This window comes from Triticum dicoccoides, chromosome 5A, assembly GCF_002162155.2.
Source record: "Triticum dicoccoides isolate Atlit2015 ecotype Zavitan chromosome 5A, WEW_v2.0, whole genome shotgun sequence".
Classification (NCBI taxonomy): domain Eukaryota; kingdom Viridiplantae; phylum Streptophyta; class Magnoliopsida; order Poales; family Poaceae; genus Triticum; species Triticum dicoccoides.
The window spans coordinates 90,650,075-90,658,214 of NC_041388.1; positions in this window are offsets into that span (position 1 = coordinate 90,650,075).

The window sequence follows — 8,140 nt, forward strand, 5'->3', positions numbered from 1 at the left end:
ATGCTTGGTATGTGTGGGATCTGACCATCTAGTTGTTTATCTTTAGTAGCCTCTCTTACGGGGAAATGTCTCCTAGTGTTTCCACCGAGCCATGGTAGCTTGCTACTGTTCCGGAACACTTAGGCTGGCCGGCATGTGTCCTTCTTCGTTCCTGTGTCTGTCCCTTCGGGGAAATGTCACGCGGTGAATACCGGAGTCCTGTTAGCCCGCTACAGCCCGGTTCACCGGAGTCCTGCTAGCCCAGTGCTACAGCCTGGATTCACTCGCTGATGACCGACACGTTCGATGCTGGGTCATGGATGCCTGTCCCTGTAAGTCTGTGCCGCTTTGGGTTTACGACTAGCCATGTCAGCCCGGGCTCCTTATCATATGGATGCTAGCGACACTGTCATATACGTGTGCCAAAAGGCGCAAACGGTCCCGGGCAAAGGTAAGGCGACACCCGTGGGAATACCGTGCGTGAGGCCGCAAAGTGATATGAGGTGTTACATGCTAGATCGATGTGGCATTGAGTCGGGGTCCTAACAGCGTTGGTATCAGAGCTTGACTGCCTGTAGGATTACCAAGCCAAACTGGTCGAAGTTGAGTCTAGAAATTCTTTAGTTATATAAGGGAATTGATTGTGGGATGGAACGTAAGGCTCTTTTTACTCCTTATACCTCATGCCCTTCTGATCTGAGTCATCTTATCTTTCCTGCGGGGATTAAGAACTAGGCTATCTCCTTCTTTCTATTAGGATCACGTGTTACTAATCAGTAGACTTATAAGATTGTTGGATTTAAGTCTCAGTTCAGTTCCTACTACTTCCGTATGTTAATTGTTGATCTCGAAACCTTGATATTGTGCTTCTGAGTGGTTATGCCACCATTTTTGTGAATGTCTCAAGTCTTTTCTGAGCATCTACAGCCGTTATGCTGTCCGAGTCATTCCAGGTTTCTAAATAGTCTGATGCATTTGCAAAATCCTTTTCCTCTGGTTTCGATGCTCCTTTATGCCAGCTCAATCACACTAATTGTTGAGTTGAGGTATTCTACCGCCTCGACCTTTATGTTGGAATAATTATTATGACCCTAGGTGTCTTAGGGGATCATCTAGTGGTCTAGCCATGATTATGTTCCAGTGTGATGACTCTGGCCGTCATTATCGAAAGCATCCCGTGATGCCATTTAGTAGTAGGTATTCTATCCCTGGGTTTTGAACCCGAGATTCACCCTACTTGCTTCATGTTGATAGTTTTGCTCGTTCCTTTAGGTTATTAGTAACCTTTGCATTAGTCCTCGATGTTCGTGGTATTCCTTTCCTCCAAATACTATGAACCGCTTATGGCAGATGTTCCTCGCTGATCGAAAGATCACAATCAGAGTGCTCTCGATGGGTTCTCGATTCTACATTGTGACTCTGCCAGTTCTACCTTTCTGCATGGGTTATCCGGAAGAAATATGTTGAACTTGGTTCGACATACTAATCTATGCATCCACAACTCAGAAAGTTATATGTTCCTTTGAGTTGTTCTCTTTAGTTGCATTCTGACCCTCGTCTATCAATTGATAGTCAAGAGTATGTGTGCGTTCGTTTAACGATGCCCATTACTCTTGTGGTCCGTCAAGCCATTCTATCGCGGAATGACTAGGAGAAACAAACTCCAGTACATTTTCCCTATCCAGGATTGGGTCAAAGAAGTTGTGCTCCGCAGATCGAATTGCTAATCCAGCTTTTGTTCTGCTCTACCTTGGAGTATTACATATTTTATATCGAGATTGTTTTAGGAATTGCACACCATCCCATGAACTCTTGGTACAGTGATACTTCTTGCCATCACTGTTCATTCCTCGGCCCTCGTGTTGATGCAACCGGAATACCGACAAATGAATTGTGATGTGTGAAATCAATACTGCTAGCAACTCTGTTGCTTGGTAGTTAAAGGATAATAATTTCATTCTTAGTATGTTGGTTTTCGAATCATCCTTCTAAGACTGATCGTGCTACCTAGTCCTTATTTCGGTGCACCCTTCGATTGATGAGTTAGGATCTTGCCAAGTCCGCACTCATTTGATCATATCGTCTTGCCCTCAAAAGCAAGATTGTTCTCGAGCTTAGTAACATACCGGTGGTTCGTGACTTTCCAAATATCTTCTTGGAGGTGTTACCGGGTTGTCACCTGACCGCTATGTTGAGTTCGTGATCAAGTTGGTTTCTTGTGAACCACCCTTTCTCCAAGAATCGGTGTTAGATATCCCTGAGCTAGTTGGTTAAGCTGGACAACAACTTGGAGAGTTGGAAGATAAAAAAAAACTTGTCTGACTTAGTTCGTTCCAAAGGGATATTCTTGTGTAGTGTGTGTTGAAGAAAGATGATATCTTCATCGATTGGTCCCTGTGATCAGTTGCTGGACCTATTGTCTTATCAATCCTTTGATTTGAGTGTGGGCTATCGTCAAATCAAATCAGTACCAACGATGCTCGTAATGTTGTCTTATTCGTGGTTGATCCCTCGAGCATACACCATTACATCTTTGGTCTGACCAATGCTATCACCGTGTTCACTTAACTATGGAATTCCTTTTAAAAGGAAACCCGGATGAACTGTTGTTGAGCCCATTGACAACACCTTTATCTCCTCCATGATTTTGTTGGACAATAAGTTAGTGTTGGAAACTTTTGAAAGCATTTGTTCATGCTAGCTCATGAAGCATATGTTTAGATGAAGGTAGTGACTTCCTTTAATTCATGTGCATCTGATGCTAGTTGCCGCCGTGGATTCGAGAAAGTCAATGTTGTTTCTTTGGAATCATCCCAAATCAGTCATGTATAGGTGCGAAAGTATTCTGTGGTTCGGAGACTTGCAACCTCCATTCCATATGTGTTCCGTAGCACCCCAAGCCACTGACTGATTTGTTCGAGAAAAGGAGTTAAGTGTTAATCCATGGTAATGCACAAGACTTCGATACCTCGTTGATGGTTCCCCCCTCCTGAACTCGGTAGTGTTTTATTATAAGACTACTATGTGGTCATGCTTGTCTGGGACAACGTGTTCACATGTTAGTAGCAGAACCAGCTCATGTTTTGGAGCTTGCTATCGTAGTTCATCTCCCGAGAATCCCGCAACATTATCTCGTCGATTTGTGTTGCAAACTTTCATTTTTCTTTCCAGACTTGATGAGTCTGGGGTATCCTGACACCAACCAGATCTGAATCTCAGGCAGATATGATGGTTGGAACATTCTCCAAGAACTATAATATTGGTCCCTCGATAACCGGTAAAGTGGATGTCGTGGCCAACACACCCAGCCGGAAGACCTGTTATTATAATATCTTGTTTGAGGAAGTTGGCCACCTCCCCATAGGGATTTCGTAGGATTACTCCCTAGTTGCCCCTATGGATTTCTGTGTTTTGAAGTCCGACCTTTTTACTTGATGTTCTAGATATCAAACCATATCTATGAATGGGTTACACTAGCACATCAAGGAGAACATTAGAAGCGGAGTGCTAAATGTCTCTCGGTCGATCATCCAGATTTTGTTTCCTTGGCCTCGCTAAGATGAAATCTGAGAAGGTGTTATCTTTCTTTGCATCTACATCCTCCATCATCATTCATCATGGTAGCAAGTTGTGTTGCCGGACCCTTGACACGGTTGTTGATAAAACCTTGATGATTGTGGAAATGCTCAAGTTCTTGAGAGCACACACAAGCGCTACGTCTTATCATCGGCACTAGCTGGGATTGCCCCAGATTTCCTCGGTTATGCTATAACCACTCCAACAGTGAATTCACTCTCTATTGTTGGGTTCTTCCCCAGTTACCAGAATCATTCCCAGCATTTGCATTTTGTTCCCAGCTTGCACCGCCAATGTGCCAGTCTACCACGGGTCTCTTCCATCTCCGGTGATAAGCAAATTCATCCATTACGTTGTCTTCAACAAGGTAATCCACATCATCCAAGTCCGAGTATGCCATTCTACCGACCCCGCCAATCGATTGCTGTGATTTGCCTTCGGCTGATGTAGAGAGTCTCAGTGATCTCTATATCAAAGGTAATTCTTTTTGCCACTTAAGATAATAATCTACGAATCACCCTTCTCCAGGATGTTTCGTCGTGGTGTCATGGCAATTCAACTCCTCGCTATGTTGACAACCGATCACCACATTCTTAAGTCTGGAATTGCTGTCTACCTAGTGAACCTCGTCACCTGCTCCACTCTGTCCCTCTAGAGGTATGCTTCGTCTCTCAGCTTGAGAGATGTTGCTATGTCACATTCCGGGAGTTAATCCTGAGTTGTTCGATCTTCGAGAAGATCGACCCTTCTAGAGTCTCCTTCTTCCCTCCATGTCATGTTGACAGGATTTCTCAGAGCAAGACGACAAGACAAAGATGGTGATCGAATCAACGTTTCTATGAAGTGCAACCTGGATCGTGAAGATTATACTAGTTGCGTTTACCTTTCACCTTACCCTACGCTTGAATCTCGAGACGAGATTCTTGTTTAGTGGGGGTGAGTTGTCACATCCCTAGCTTCTGGCATTGCACTAGTACTAGCCTTTGGTGATGCATCATGTTTACTTTTACAGAAAGTTGAAATGGGGATTGTCCAAACCCTAGCATTTTAAGAATTCACCAGGTTCACCTAAAATATTTTCAGTCAATCCAAGTGGCTTCCAAAAATGTTCATCATCTTTGGAAAAATGCTGGAAACAGTAACCAGAGATGATGCACATTTTTCCATGTCATTTTGGATCTTTGAACTAATATATATTGTATTTGAGTTGGAGCAAATATATGTTATATATATTTTTAATGCTTCAATAATTCTGATATTTTGTGAGGGGCTCTAGAATATTACTTTCAGTCCCTGCAAAAATTATTGGAAGAAACAAAAATGATTTAGTGTTTGAACTAAATCAAAACAGATTGAAACAAATAGAAAACAATGATTAAAAAAATAAAACAGAGCAAAAATAAAAAGGGAGACGGCCACCTGGGCCACTTACCTGCTTACCTGCCCGGCCCAGCTCCTCCCGCTGGCCCAGCCCACCACCGCTACCCCCCCCCTGTCGTCTTCTTCCCTCGCCAGAAGGACGCGGGCACGCGCCCGGCGCGCGCGGCCACGCGCCCCGGCCACCTCCTCCCTGCCTGGCTGCCTCCTCCTCCCCTGGTTCCCTCCCGCGACGCCACGCAGCCCCTCGGACCCCTCTCACTCTTCCTCGAGGCCCCGCCCCTCTGCTCTTTCTCTCTCGCCCGAACCCGAACACAGCCGTCGCCACCGACGCCGTTCGCCGCGGCCACCATCCCCCTCTCGCCTCCCCGACGCCTCCCAGAGCTCCGCAAGTCCTCCCTCGTCCTCCTCGTCGTCTCACGCGACCAGAAGAGCCCCGGAACGCCGCCCCCGACGTTTTCCCCCTCGCCGGCCACCGAAGCTCACCGCCGTCGATTCGCCGCCTCCGACGCCTCCCCGAGCTTCCCGAGGCCACCGTCGCAACCCCCGTGAGCTCCTCCGTCGTTTCCCCCTCCCCGCTTAGTCGCGCTCGCCCTCTAGCTGTCGTCTCCACTATGGCCGAACCTTCGCCGCCGCTGCACTCGTCGCCGGTGATGCTTCGGTGACCATTTGGTCCCGGGCATGCGCCCAACGCGCTCCCCGCATCGCGTGGAGCCTCCGTGGCACTTCGCCGCGCTTGTTTGCGCACCGCAGGCCCATCCCCACTTGCACCCGAGCTTCGGCCGCCGCCGAGCTCGTCGCCGGCACCACTCCGGCCACTTCCCGGCCGCGCCACCACCACAGTTGGATGCGGACGAGCGTCCGCATCCCGAAGCTGTGCTCCGCGCGCCAAACCGAGCCCTGTGGGCAAAACCCGAGGCTCGCCACCGCGGCTGACCTCGCCGGCGTCAAGCCGCCGGTGGGGTTGACCCACGTTGACCACGGCAGGACCCTCCCCTGTGTCCATGACAGGTGGGGCCGGCCTGTTAGTTAGGTTAGGATTAGTGTTAACTAAAAATTAGTTAGACTAATTACACTGACATGCATGGCCCACAGGTCAGTTTGACCTGGACGGCGCCCGTTGACTTGCTGACGTCACTGTGAAGTCATGCTGACGCAGTAAATTCATTTCTGGATTTATTATTATTCAGAAATTCCAGAAAATTGTATAAACTTCAATAATTCATAGAAAATTAACCGTAACTCCAAATTAAATAATTTATATATGAAAAATTATCAAAAAAATTCAAGGAATCCATCTGTACCATTTTCATGCATGTTAGAACAACTTATAGCTGCTGTTTAGCACAAATCAATTAAAGGGCATTTATTTAATCACATATGGAGTTTGAGTTTGAATTTTATATTCAAACCAACTTCATTTAATCTGTTGCTAGTTGCATTAGCCCAACACACATTCATTTTGCCATGTCATGATCATGCATCATATTGTGCATTGCATTGATTGTGTTCCCTTCTGTGTTGCCGGTATTTGTCCCCTCTCGATAGACGTGATACCGATGATGTGATCGTTGCCACTGATGAAGACTCAATGTTATCTTCAGAAGTGCCAGGCAAGCAAAACCCCCTTGTTCATTCCGATACAATCGTACTCTCTCGCTCCTGCTCTCTTTTACTGCATTAGGACAACACCGATTCATCTGTTACTTGCTGCGGTAGCTGAACCCCTTTATCCTCTGCATGACCTGTCATTCCACAGTAAATAGATGAAACCCACTAGCATGAGTAGGAGTTGTTTGAGCCCTGTTGTGCCTACTCATTCATGCTTGTTTGTCATGCCTGCTACTGCTTAGAGTTGAGTCGGGTCTGATTCATTGGGGATGAATCAGAGGTGTGTGAACATGTCCTACGGTGTGTGAGCTAAGCGTGTGAACACGATTTGGTAAAGGTAGCGGTGAGAGGCCATGTAGGAGTACATGGTGGGTTGTCTCATTGCAGCCGTCCTCAGGAACTGAGTTCTGTGTTTGTGATCCATGATTCAGCTACTACCACGCATTGGGCCCGAAACCAATGGACCCTCTCGGCTTCTTAATCACCCTTGTCCTCTGTCCAGGAGTTGCAAGTAGTTTCTGGTGTTTGTAGTATGCTGGAGGCCGTGGACAGCGCTGACTGTAGGGGTGGGCTGTGATGCGGTAGGCACGTGGCCGGGTAAACCGGGCGCCCGTTTGGTGTCACGGAACCCTGTTCACATCGTTTGGGGCTGTGAGCGAAACTCCGGCCGGATCTCCTCATGGATGGAACCCGAATAGGCGATAAACCTGGACTAGAGACTTGAGTGTTTAGGCAGGCCGTGGCCGACACCCACGTTGGGCTTCCGCTTGAAGGTTGCCGAGTACATGTCGTGTAAACAGCGGTAAGTGGTGAGAGCGTGTGTGAAGAAGTACACCCTGGTGAACTCAGCCAATGGGTCTGGGATCCCCTGACATTCACGTTCTACATCCTCCTTAGCCCACACGGGCCTCTTTCACGTGTAACCACGACTTCCAAGGCGCTGGTTCCCCATGTTCTTTGCCTGCAGCTGCTTGCCTCTCCCCGACCTGGCCTTGGCAGCTTCTTCATTGCAAGTCTCCTTGAACTTTTAAAAGTCCTCTATCATAATTTTCTTTTTTCTTTTTCTTTTTCTTTTTCATTTTCACTTTTCTTTTTATTTTTCATATTCCACTAACTTCCTTCCTTTCTTTTTTTATTTTTCTTGTATTTCATTTTCCACAACTTATTAGTTCCTTTTTCTTTTTCTTTTCATTTCATTTTGCAAAACTTCCTTTCTTTTTCTTTTTCTTTTTCTTTCATTTGCACTTTTATTTTTCTTATCTTTCTTTTGCACTTTCCTTCGTTTAATCTGGTCTGTCATTTGAGCAATACCACTGTTACCCTCCAGATAATAATTAGTATAATATATCTTACATCATTTGACTGCTATCGGCGATATACAGAATAGCTAGACACACACAAACTTTGGAGATTAGTTTGTCAGCTTGGGTGACGACAATGCTTTAGACTGATCTTCTTCCCTCTTTTGTTCGTTGTCAAATAATTGAGCCCATGGTCGTGACTTTTCCTTCTGCAGGGATTACGATCTTTCTTAGGTAATGTAGTCTTCATTCTTCTTTTGACGTATGTTTCGTCGTCATCAGCATCATCTTCCCTC